Here is an 11,903-nt window from a genome sequence, read left to right as displayed (position 1 = left end):
CCACCCCCCCCCACCACCACCACACTCTTCATCATAATTCCCAAGGTGCAAACCCAGGGGCAATGAGAAAGAGTGGGCATAGAAGAACCACATGTCTTAGACATATTGCAGCTCTGCCTTTTGCCCACAGAGGTGTCCTTTGTACTTCCCTTACCTCACTTTACCGTGCCCTTTCACCATAAGCCACCACAGTGGAGGACCAAGTGGCAGTGAGAAGGAAGGCAGAAAGCAGTGCATCTTGGACTTCTTGATGCTGATTTTCCTCCCCCAGCTCCCAACCACTGCCCAGGTATACAATGGAACCTCTCCCCACCTCACTCAGCCATAGGCTACCATGGTGCAGGTACCTTAGCAGCCACAGAGAGTGATCACAAAAGAACCATGCCGCTAAGATGTCTTGCTCAGACTTTTTACCTGCCCCTACTATGCAACTCTCTGCCATAGGAATAGGAGCCCAAAGCAAGAGACACAGAGAAACAGAGAATGAATGCAGAAATTCACACATCTCAGATTTCCTGCTGCTGCCTTTTAGCCCACACAGGTGTCCTTTGGCCTCTCCTCTCCCATAAGCCACCCATGGCATGGAAGCCCATGCTGCAGTGAGAGAGAAAAAGACAGTGTGAGAGAGAGAAAGAGAGAGAGAGAAAAGACAGACCACACTTCTCAGGCTTTCTGCCACTGTCTTTTGCACTGGTGTGCTTTGGACCCTTCCCATCCTTTAACCTTTTGGCCTTAAATCCTCATGGTGCAGAAGCCAATAGCAGTAATACCAGACAAAGAGAGTGAGCACAGAAGGACAGTACACCTCAGACTTCTTGCTGCTGCCTTTTACACTGGTGTGCTTTGGACCCACATACCTCCCCCATGCTCCTCTTCCTTAAGCCCCCACTGGGCAGAGCCAGAGATGGTGAAAGAGAGTGAGTGAGCGCCTGACTTCTTCCTGCTGCCTTTTGCCCAGACAGATTTGTATTGGAACCTTCCCCTCTCTGCCACTCCATTTTAATCCTCCAAGGTGCAGGAACCAGGGGCAATGAGAGAGACAGAAAGAGAATGTGCAGAAGAATTTGTCTCAGACTTGTCTCTGTGTTTTGAAAGCCCAGATGTGTTTTGGAACCTCCCCCACCACCCAGCCTCTCTACCATAATCCTCTATGATGCAGGAGTCAGTGACAGTGAGACAGAGTGAGTGAAGAAGGACTGCACATCTCCAACTTGTAGCCGCTGCCTTTTGCATACACAGATGAGCTTTGGATTCTCCCCCTACAAATCCCTATGCCATATACCAACATGGTGCAGGTTGTCAGTGACAGTGGCAGGGGAGGGCACAAAAGGGCCTTGCATCTCCATCTTAGATTTCTTACTGCTGCCTTTTGCCTGCCCAGGTAATCTCTGAACCCTTTCCTGGCTCTACACCCCTCTGCTTTATGCTCCCCAGCTCCCAGTCCAGAAGCCAGCTGCACTGAGAGAGAAAGAGAGACAGAGAGAGAGAGACAGAGAGAGCACAAACAGAAGGACCATGCATCTCAGAAATCTTACTGCTGCATTTGCCTGTGCAGTTGCACTTTGGATCCTCCTCTCCCTACCCTCCCCTGCACCCCTCTGCCATAAGCCCCCAAGGTGAAGGAGCCAATGGCAGTGGAAGATAGAGAAAGCATAAGGACCTGACATCTCAGACTTCTTGCTTGCAGTCTTTTGTCTCCCTGTAGGTGTGCTTTGAAATCTCCTTCACTCCCAAGCCCCTCCATCAAACCCCAACCCCCTCGCAGTGGCAAGAAAAGAGTGAGTGCAAAAGGAAATGTCTCAGACTTCTTGTTGCTGACTGCCTGGGCTGATGTGCTCTGAATCCTACTTTCTCCCATGTTCCTCAGCCTTAATCCTCCAAGGTACAGGAGCCAGTGGCAATGAGAGAGACAGAGACAGAGGGAGACAGAGATTGAGGGCAAAGAACTGCTTATCTCAGACTTCTAGCTGCTGTGTTTTGCACTGGTGTTATTGGGACATTCCCTGCCACACCCTCCTGCTTTAAGCTTGCACTGTGAAGAAGCCAGTGGCAGAGAGCAAAAGAAGACAGCTTTTCTCAGACTTTTTGTTGCTACCTTTTGCCCATGCAAGTATGCTGTGGACCCTCTCTCCCAGGTTCCTGCAGACTTCCATCATGAGACCCTAGGATAAAGAAGCCAGCGATAATAATAAAAAGTAAGCACAGAAGACTGTATGTTTCAGAATTATTACAGCTGCCTTTTGTGCACACAGACCTGCTCTGGAACCTCCCCATCCTTCCCCTCTGCCAGAATCCCCCATGGATCAAGAACTATCGGCAGCACATGCAAAACAGAGAGTGAGTGCAGAAGGAGAGCACATTTTAGATTTCTGCAAGGGAGATGTGCTTTGGAATCTCTCCCCATACCCCACCTCTCTGTCATAAGGCCCCACAGAGGAGCCAGCAGCAGCGAGAAAGAGAGAAGACATGAGGACTACACATCTCAGACTTCTTCCTGCTGCCTTTGGCCTGAGCATATGTGCTCTGGACCCTCCCTACACAGTAAACCTCTTTCGCAACTTGCCCTGTGCAAAAGTCAGCAGCAGCAAGACAGAGAAAGAGAGTGAATGCAGAATTGGGTGTTTCACACTTCTTGCTGTTGCCTTTTGCCTGCACAGGTGTGATCTATACTCTCCCTCTCCTACCCACACTTCCTCAAGCACTCACATTGCAGAAGCCATGTGTGGCAAGACAGGTAGCATGAGTACAGAGGACCTCATGTCTCAGAGTTTTTCTTGCTGCCTTTTACCTGTATGAGTATGCTTTTGACTTTCACTAGCCCGTAGACCCCTCTGCCACAACTGATATAGTGCAGAAGTCAGTGACAGTAAGAAAGAGTAAACACAAAAAGGCAGTGCATCTCAGTTCTTCCTGTTGCCTTCTGCCTCGGTGGGTGTGCTTTGGACACTCCCTCAATGTACTTTTGCAGTAAGCCCTCATGGTGCAAGAGCTAGTAGCAGAAAGAGAGTGCACACATGAGCCTATGGACTGCACATCTCAGACTTCTTGCTGCTGCCTTTGCCTGCACAGTTCTGCTTTTGATCCTCTCTTACTTCTTCTTGCATCTTAAGCCCCCATAGTTCAGGAAAAAGTTATAATGAGAGACTGAGGCTGACCACAGTTGGATCACATGTCTCAGAATCCTTGCTACTGCTTTTAGTTTAAGTTGGTCTGTTTTGGACCCTCTGCCCCAACCTCCTTCATCTTAAGTCCCCATGGTTTGGGAGTAAGAGGCAGCAGAGAGAAAAAGGGAATACAAAAGGACCAGACCTCTCAGACTTGTTGCTGCTGCCTTTTGCCTATCTAGGTTTGTTTGAGATTTCAGAATTTGCTGACTTGTACTTCCTTCTTTATTTGAATCTCTAGCCCAGCTGAGGTATATCTGATCCGAGAGATTGGGATAGAAACCAACATGTAAAGCTGGCTACATACACCCTTTTTGGATTGCTACCAATCCAAGGCCCTCTCCTAAAAACACACCTGAGAAATAGAGCTCACTTCCCTGCTAACACTACAGAAACAACTCCAAAAAATTAGGAAGGAGTGTATAATCCATCAGATGACCAAAAATCAGTGCAGAGACACAAGAAATATGAGAAGAAAGGAAAGTATCTCTCCATCAATGGGATCAGAACAATTCCACCTCAACCACAAACAAAACAAAAGAACTCACAGAAGTGTCAGAAAAAGAATACAGAATGTTCAAATGGACAAAACCGAATGAGATGCAAGAGAAAACAAACATCTTCAAATAAGGAAATCATTCTAAGACCTGAAAAAGGGATTTCATAAAGAAACAAGTACAAAAAAAGAATTAAACAGAACTCCTAGAGAAAAAGACTGCAATATAAAAACAAATTAAAACCTCCCTAGGAAGTATTAATACTAGATTAGATCATGCAGAAGATAGAATCTCTCACTGGAAGACAAAGACATTGACTTAGAACAACCAAAAAGAATAATAAAAAAAAAAGATGACATTCAAGAAATACTAAACACCATTAAACACCCAAGTATCTGAATAATTGGTATTCTAGAAAGTGAAGAATATGATAATAGCATAGAAAATCTATCCTATGGGGAACCAGCAGTTAGTGTAATGGCTATGTCGCTGGACTCCCACGTAGTCGACCGCGGTTCGCGTCCCGGACCCGGTGGCTTAAAACCCACGCCGGGCGCGTGTGTGCCCAAGATCCCGAGAGGAGAATAGAGGAAAAGGAATTGCAGCGTGACCATCCCCCCTGGGGGGTGATTTCTCACTTTCTGTCTCTAATGTCTCTCTCTGTCTATCTGGCGAGCACACACGCCCTATAGCAAAAATCTCTCCAAAAAAGAAAAGAAAAGAAAAGAAAATCTATCCTATGAAATTCTTGAAGAAAACTTTCCAAATCTAGAGAAACATTCAGACATCGGACTCAATAAATACAAAGGACCCCAAAAAGAACAAACCTAAGAAGATCCTCTCAATGGTACATCATAGCTAACTGATCAAAAATCAAAGACAAAGACAAGATTCTAAAAACGGCAAGAGAGAAATGTACAGTTATTTACAAATTGTTATCCTACTAGGCTAACATCAGACATCTCAATAGAAAGAATGCAAACAAGGAAAGAATGGGAAGACATATTCAAATGCTAAAAAAAAAGGCAATTTCCTGCAATATTATACCCTGTAAGATTATCCTTCAGATGGAAAAAATACATAAAATCATTCTCAGATAAATAAACCTGATAGAATTCACCAACAATAGATCAGCTGTTCATAAAGTATTGAAGGGTGTTACTATATCAGGAAAACTAAACAGAGACAAACAGAAATAAGAGAACAAAAACAACCAGGAAAATGGCTGTCAAAATGGCAGGGACAATTCTACATACATCAGTAATTGCATTGAATGTTAGCGGATTAAATGCTCTAATTAAATCATGGACTGGCTGAATAGATGAAAAAAAAAAACACAAAACAAAACAAAACAGAAGCCATCTATATGCTGCCTACAATAAACACACATCATGGATAAAGATATAAACAGACTGAAACTTAAGGGCTGAAAAAGACATTCCATACAAATGGAAATAAAAAAAGGCTGGATTCATGATATGCTATCAGACAAAATAGACTGTGACATAAGCCATAAAAAGAGTTAAAGAAGGACACTTCAGGATCAATAGGTAACATGGTGGTTAAGGTACTGTGTGCCCACAAGGCTGAACACAGTTTGAGTACCAGACCTGGTGGATTGCTTTCTCATTTCTCTCTCTCTCTCTCCCTCTCTCTTTGCTTCTCTCTGTCTCTCTCTATAGTTAGTGCAGGTGTCCTATAGCAAATTAGAAAATATTAGTAACAATAAATAAAATTAAATAATTCTTTTTTAAAAAAAGGCACTATGTAGTATTAAAAGGGCTAAAAATCAAGAAACTGCAGCACTTATAAATATCTATGCACTGAACTCTAGAATACTCAAATACATGAAAGAAAATCTGCTGGATCTAAAGGGAGAGACAGACAGACACTAATCAATGGGAAGCTTAATATCCTGCTATCTCCTTTGAACAGATCATCTAGACAAAAAATAAGCCAAGAGATACAAGATCTAAACAATACCATAAATCAAATCGGCTTGATGGACATCTATAGAACTTTCCAACCAATAACCACGAAATACACATTGTTCTAACTCCATATTGAATGTTTTTGAAGGTAGACTACACGATAGGGTACAAAACAATCCTTTACAAATTAAAAGGTAAAGAAACTATACCCACTGTCTTCTCTGACACAGTGGAAAAAAAATTGAGATTAATTGCAGAGAAAACCCTCAAAAATACACAAACACATAGAAAATAAACAACCTTCTACTGAATAAGTTCACAACCACTGAAGAAATTAAGGCTTAAATAAAAAACTTTATTGACACTAATAATAATGAACACATGTATTTTCATAACCTATGGGACACCTGAAAGCAGTCCTAAGAGGTAAGTTCATAGTAATTAGTGCTCACAAGAATAAACTGAAAGGGAGCAAAATAGATAACCAAATGAAACACCTTAGAGAATTGGAAAAACAACCACAAAATAACAGGAGAAAAGAAATAATAAAGAGTCAAGCAGAAATGAATGAAATACAAAAAAACAAAATAACAACAACAAAAAATACTATGCAGAAAATAAATGAAACCGAAAGCTCGCTCACCCAGAAGATAAACAAAATTGACACACCATTAGCTAGATTAATCAAGAACAGAAAAAGTACTAGGTAAATCAAATTAGCAATGAAATAGGCAATATTAAAAAATACTTACCAGAGGGAACCAGCAGTTAGCGTAATGGCTATGTCGCTGGACTCCCACGTAGTCGACCGCAGTTCGCGTCCCAGACCCGGTGGCTTAAAACTCACACCAGGTGTGTGTGCGTGCATGCCCAAGATCCCGAGAGGAGAATGGAGGAGAAGGGATTGCGGTGTGACCATCCCCCCTGGGGGGTGATTTCTCGCTTTCTGTGTCTATGTCTCTCTCTGTCTGTCTGGCGAGAACATGCACCCTATAGCAAAAAACCTCTCAAAAAAAAAAAAAAAATACATACCAGAAATACTAGGTTGTCAGAAAAGTCATCACATATTTTTTTCATATAAAAACATGAAAACAACAACTCAATACAAAAGACCATGAAAGAATACTATGAGAAACTATACCTATAAATAATATAAATAAGAACACCTGGGTAAGATGAATAAAACTTAAAAATAAATAAATAAATACATTACGATGATGAAAAATTTCTGGACACATAATTTACAAAGACTGAATCAGGAAGACACCGAGAGCCTTAAAAGACCAATAAGAAGCAATGCAATTGAATCAGTAATAAAGTCTCCCAACAAACAAAAGCTCAGTATCCCAACAAACAAAAGCTTAGTAATTAATGGCTTCACTTATGAAGAGAACTTTTTAAAGAAGAGTGATGCGTCCACTACAGGTCATAGGGAGCATGGCAGCCTCTTTGAGTGGCGAGAAGGAGAGGCTGGGAGGTGGCTCCGGAACAGCGGGTGGTAACAGCACGCCAGAGTGGCTGCTGTCGGCCCTCGAAGATCTGGAGGTCTTGTCAAGGGAACTTAAAGAAATGCTGGCAATTTCAAGAAACCAAAAGTTGTTACAGGTCCTGGAGTTGTTAATTCACCAAGATGGGGAATTTCAAGAACTAATGAACTTGGCCCTTAATCAGGGAAAAATCCATCATGAAATACAGGTTTTAGAAAAAGAAGTAGAGAAGAGAGACAGTGATATTTAGCAACTACAAAACCAGCTAAAGGAAGCAGAACAAATACTGGCAACAGCTGTTTATCAAACAAAAGAGAAACTCAAGTCGATAGAGAAAGCAAGAAAAGGTGCTATCTCCTCTGAAGAAATAATTAAGTACGCACACAGGATAAGTGCACATAATGCTGTATGTGCCCGACTGACCTGCGTTCCAGGGGACCCACGGAAACCATACCTAACTGATTTAGAGATGAGAAGCGGGTTATTGGGCCAGATGAACAATCCATCCACTAATGGTGTGAATGGTCATTTACCAGGGGATGCACTTGCAGCGGGCAGACTGCCAGATGTCCTTGCTCCACAGTATCCATGGCAGTCAAACAGCATGTCAATGAACATGTTACCACCAAATCACAGTAATGATTTTTTGTTGGAACCTCCTGGACATAATAAAGAAAATGAAGATGATGTAGACAGAGGTTATTTTCACAGACTCCTCGAGAGTAATAGCGACTCTGACTAGAAAACATAAAAGACAGCATATAAGACTGGATACTGTAGAACTTTGTTTCTTAAATAGCAGCAGCAAGGGACCAGCAGTTAGCATAATGGCTATGTTGCTGGACTCCCACGTAGTCGACCACGGTTCGCGTCCGGGACCCGGTGGCTTAAAACTCACACCGGGCGCGTGTGCATGCGTGCCCAAGATCCCGAGAGGAGAACGGAGGAGAAGGGATTGCGGCATGGCCATCCCCCCTGGGGGGTGATTTCTCGCTTTCTGTCTCTCTGTCTCTCTCTGTCTGGCAAGCGTACGCGCCCTACAGCAAAAACCTCTCCAAAAAAAAAAAAAATAGCAGCAGCAAAATATAAACTGTAAAAACCCGTAAGGAATAGTCAGATAAATAATGGCAATTATGGGATAGTAAGCTCATTAAGCTAAAGTCATGGTTTTAGTTCTAACTATTTGGGGACTAGTCTGCTGAAAAAAGATTATTCGGTTTTTCAGTGCTGTCTTACCCTGTTCTATTTTATTCCACTTGTACTGTATTTGTAAATAGTAGTTCTGGAAATATGATTTGAGGGAAATGACCTACGTACATATCACTAATAGGCTTCCTGGAATTATTTGGACAAGCTAAAAAAAAAAGAAAGAAAACACAGCAATTATTGAAAATGCATTATTTCGAAAATAACATAATTTGAAAGTGACATCTCCTGGCTCCTGTTGCAAGAAAAAGGAGACATTAACTTAATTTGTACTGTTTGTAATTATTGTAATTTTTGTAAATAAAATTATTTTTATATAAAAAAAAGAAGAGCTAACTCTCAATGTACTATTTCTAAGGATCCAAAAGGAAAGAACTATCCCAAACTCATTCTATGAAGCTTCCATCACCCTCATCTCCAAAATAGGCAAGTACATAACAACAACAAAAAAAAAACTACAGAACTGGAAAAACAACCAAAAAATAACAGAAGAATATATCTGTGTTGAATACAGATGCATAAATTCTCCACAAGTTATTAGCAAACTATCCAATTACACATTAAAAGATTATACACAAAAAAACAGGCAGATTTAATCCATGCACGCAAAGGTGGCTTAACATACACAAAACAATAAAAATCATCATATCAACTGGTACAATATTCCTTTATGATTAAGACACAGCAAAATCAGAACAGAACAAACATTTCTCAACACAATAAAAGTCATATATGAAAAACCCATATGTGGGATTTTATAATGAAGGGCCAAATGATGAAAGCTTTTTCACTAAACAAGACAAGGGTACTCACTTTATCCTACCTTTTCAATATAATGCTGGAAGTCCTAGCCAATGCAATCAGACAAGAGAATAAAGTAAATGTATTCAAATAGGATCAGAAGTGAAATTATCTTTGTGTAGATGATACAATCATATACATAAAAAAACCTAAAAGAATTCACACACCAAAAGAACCTCTCCTGGAAATGCAAATGAATACAGTAAAGTGGCAGGACATAAATAAAATTGACACATCATTAGCTAGATTAATCAACATACAAATCAACATTCAATAACCTATAGCATTTACATACACTAACAGTGAACAGACTGAGATATTATAGAACTGAAAAAAAAAGCCCATTCATAACAGCCATAAAATATATAAGATACCTAGGAATAAACATAACCAACGAAAACAAAGACCTCTATGAAGAAAACTATGAAAAACTAAAAGGGAACAAAAAAAGAGGAAAGACAATCCTTTCTCCTTGACTGGAAAAATTAATATAATCAAAATATGTATTCTACCAAAATTAATAAATTTAATGCAATCCTGACCAAATTACCAGAGATGTTCTTCACAGAATTAGGAAAAAACAACCAAAAGTTGACTGGAATCATCAAAGACCCCAGTATTATATTGCCAAAATAATACTCTGCAAAAAGAATGAAGTAGGAGACAACTCACTCCCTGACCCCAAAATATATTACAAAGCTGTAATAATTAATTAAAACAGTATGTTATTTGCTCAAAAAAAGGTATGTAAACCAATGGGACAAAATTAACCCCCAAAACATGCAGAACTGATTTTTGACAAAGGGCACAGGACAATTCACTAGGAAAAAGAAAAATCTCTTTAGCAAGTGGTGCAGGAAAAACTGGAGAGCCATCTGCAGAAAAATAAAACTGGACCCCTATGTCTCACCATTAACAAATGATCGACTCAAAATGGATCAAAGATCTAAACATAAAGCCTCAAACTATAGAACTATGGGTGAAACTCACAAGAGAACTTCTTGGAGACATTACAGTTGGCAAAGACAACTTAAATAAAATCCCCACCACACAGGAAAAATCCTGAAAATAAAGAGGTGGGATTACATCAGATTTAAAAGCTTCTGTGCAGCAAAAGAAACAATAATAAGAGTAAAGAGACAACTGTCAGAATGAAGAATATATTTACAAACTTAGCCTCAGATAAGAAATTGATAACCAGTATAGAGAACACAAGCGACTTAATCCTCAAAAAACAAAAAAACAAAAAAAAAAAAGAAAAAAGTAAAAAGAAATCCAAATAAAAGATAGGCAAATGAGCTGAACAAACTCTCCAAGGAAGACATACAAACAGCCAAAAAGCATATGAAAAAATGTGCAACATCCATTGTCATAAAAAAGATGCAAATGAAAACCACAATGAGATCCCACCCAGTCACAATGGATAAGATTTTAAAAAAATAAAAAATAATGGAGGGACTTTGACAGCCCAGGTCAAACCGTACCTGCAGCTGCCACTCGCCTTTCCTATAAACTCCGCTGCGTGCCGGGGTCCCCGCAGCCCAGGGTGGGAGCGCTCATGCCGGGCCTCGGGGTTTCCGTTGTGCAGGCGTGGTTCCCGGCAGGCGGCCGCAGAGCCATTGGGACTCCCCTGGCCCTTTGCTCCCTGAGCGCTCCAATGAAGGAGACACAGGAAGAGCAGCACAAGGAAAGGCGGAATTCCTGGTGACAACAGCTAATGTAGCTCTGAGTGGCCAATAAAGAGTCTGGCAGTGAAAAAAATAAAATTAAATTAAAAAATTAAAAAAAAATAAAAAATGATAAGTGCCGGTAAGGCTGCGGTGGAAAGGGAACTCTCCTAAACAGGTGGTGGAAAAATAAAATTAGTTCGCTCACAGTCATTATTAGTTCAGAACAATATGGAAATTCCTTAAAAACCTAAAAAATAGAACTACTGTTTGAACTGGCAATGCTATTCCTGGGTACCTACCCAAAGGACAGAATACTCTTATTTGAAAAACATTTGCAGATCCATGTTTTGTGCAGCCTTATTCACAATTGCTAAGACATGTCATCAACCCAAATGTCTAAGGACAGAACAATGTATTGAAAAAGTGTGGAACATATATAAATGGAATACTACTCAGCAACAAAGACAATGAGACCCTGGAATTTGATAGAAAGTGGACAAATATGGAAGATTTAATGTTAAGTGAAGCAAGCCAGACTGTGAAAGTGAGGCATTAGATGTCCCACTTATATTCTGAATGTTGGCACTCAATGGCAGAAAAAGAAAGATTGAAATGTATAAAAGCATGGAGAACAACTGTGGATACTAGAGAGACTGTGGGAGGAGGATGGGCCATATGGAAAAGGAGTGAGAAAATCAAAAGGAAAAAAGCAATACATTTAATGAACAAAAAAATTTTAAATAATCTGCTGATAATAATGTGTATGATAGTATGATGTATGACTGGCCTAACATACACTGTATTCATTCATGGAAATTCATTTTGTGTGCTGTAAAGATGAGACATATTTAAATGTAAAATAAACAAATAAATAAAAGATTTCTACACACATATTAAAAAGAGGGAATCAAATTGTCAGGAAATATATAAATTCATTTACAAACTCAATAGTAATTAAAGAAGTAAAAATTTAAAACAAGTTTAAACTAAGACCTGGAGGAGTCCAACCCGGTGGGGCTCCAGGACCCGTCTGAGCCCCTTGACCTTTGAGCATCGATTCCGGTCGGTTCAGTGAGTTGGCAAGGCCGCGACTGTACGCCCCCCGACCTTGGAACAAGCTTGGGTCACTTAGCATGTTGGCAAGGCC

General features: G+C 40.4%; 1 protein-coding gene and 2 pseudogenes across 7 annotated transcripts in view; 2 read left to right on the top strand and 1 right to left on the bottom strand.

Annotated features, from left to right (window-relative positions):
• LOC102483346 (zinc finger protein 809-like) overlaps positions 1-11,903 on the bottom strand; it is a 46,313-nt gene that overhangs the window by 25,032 nt on the left and 9,378 nt on the right. The window lies entirely within an intron of this gene.
• LOC102482929 (mediator of RNA polymerase II transcription subunit 4 pseudogene) lies at positions 6,827-7,860 on the top strand (annotated as a pseudogene).
• On the top strand, positions 10,502-10,600 carry LOC114005375 (uncharacterized; annotated as a pseudogene).

This window comes from Tupaia chinensis, unplaced genomic scaffold, assembly GCF_000334495.1.
Source record: "Tupaia chinensis unplaced genomic scaffold, TupChi_1.0 Scaffold143703_1, whole genome shotgun sequence".
Taxonomy (NCBI): domain Eukaryota; kingdom Metazoa; phylum Chordata; class Mammalia; order Scandentia; family Tupaiidae; genus Tupaia; species Tupaia belangeri.
The sequence above is the reverse complement of the archived record's forward strand: the minus strand, read 5'-3'. Positions and strand labels throughout refer to the sequence as shown.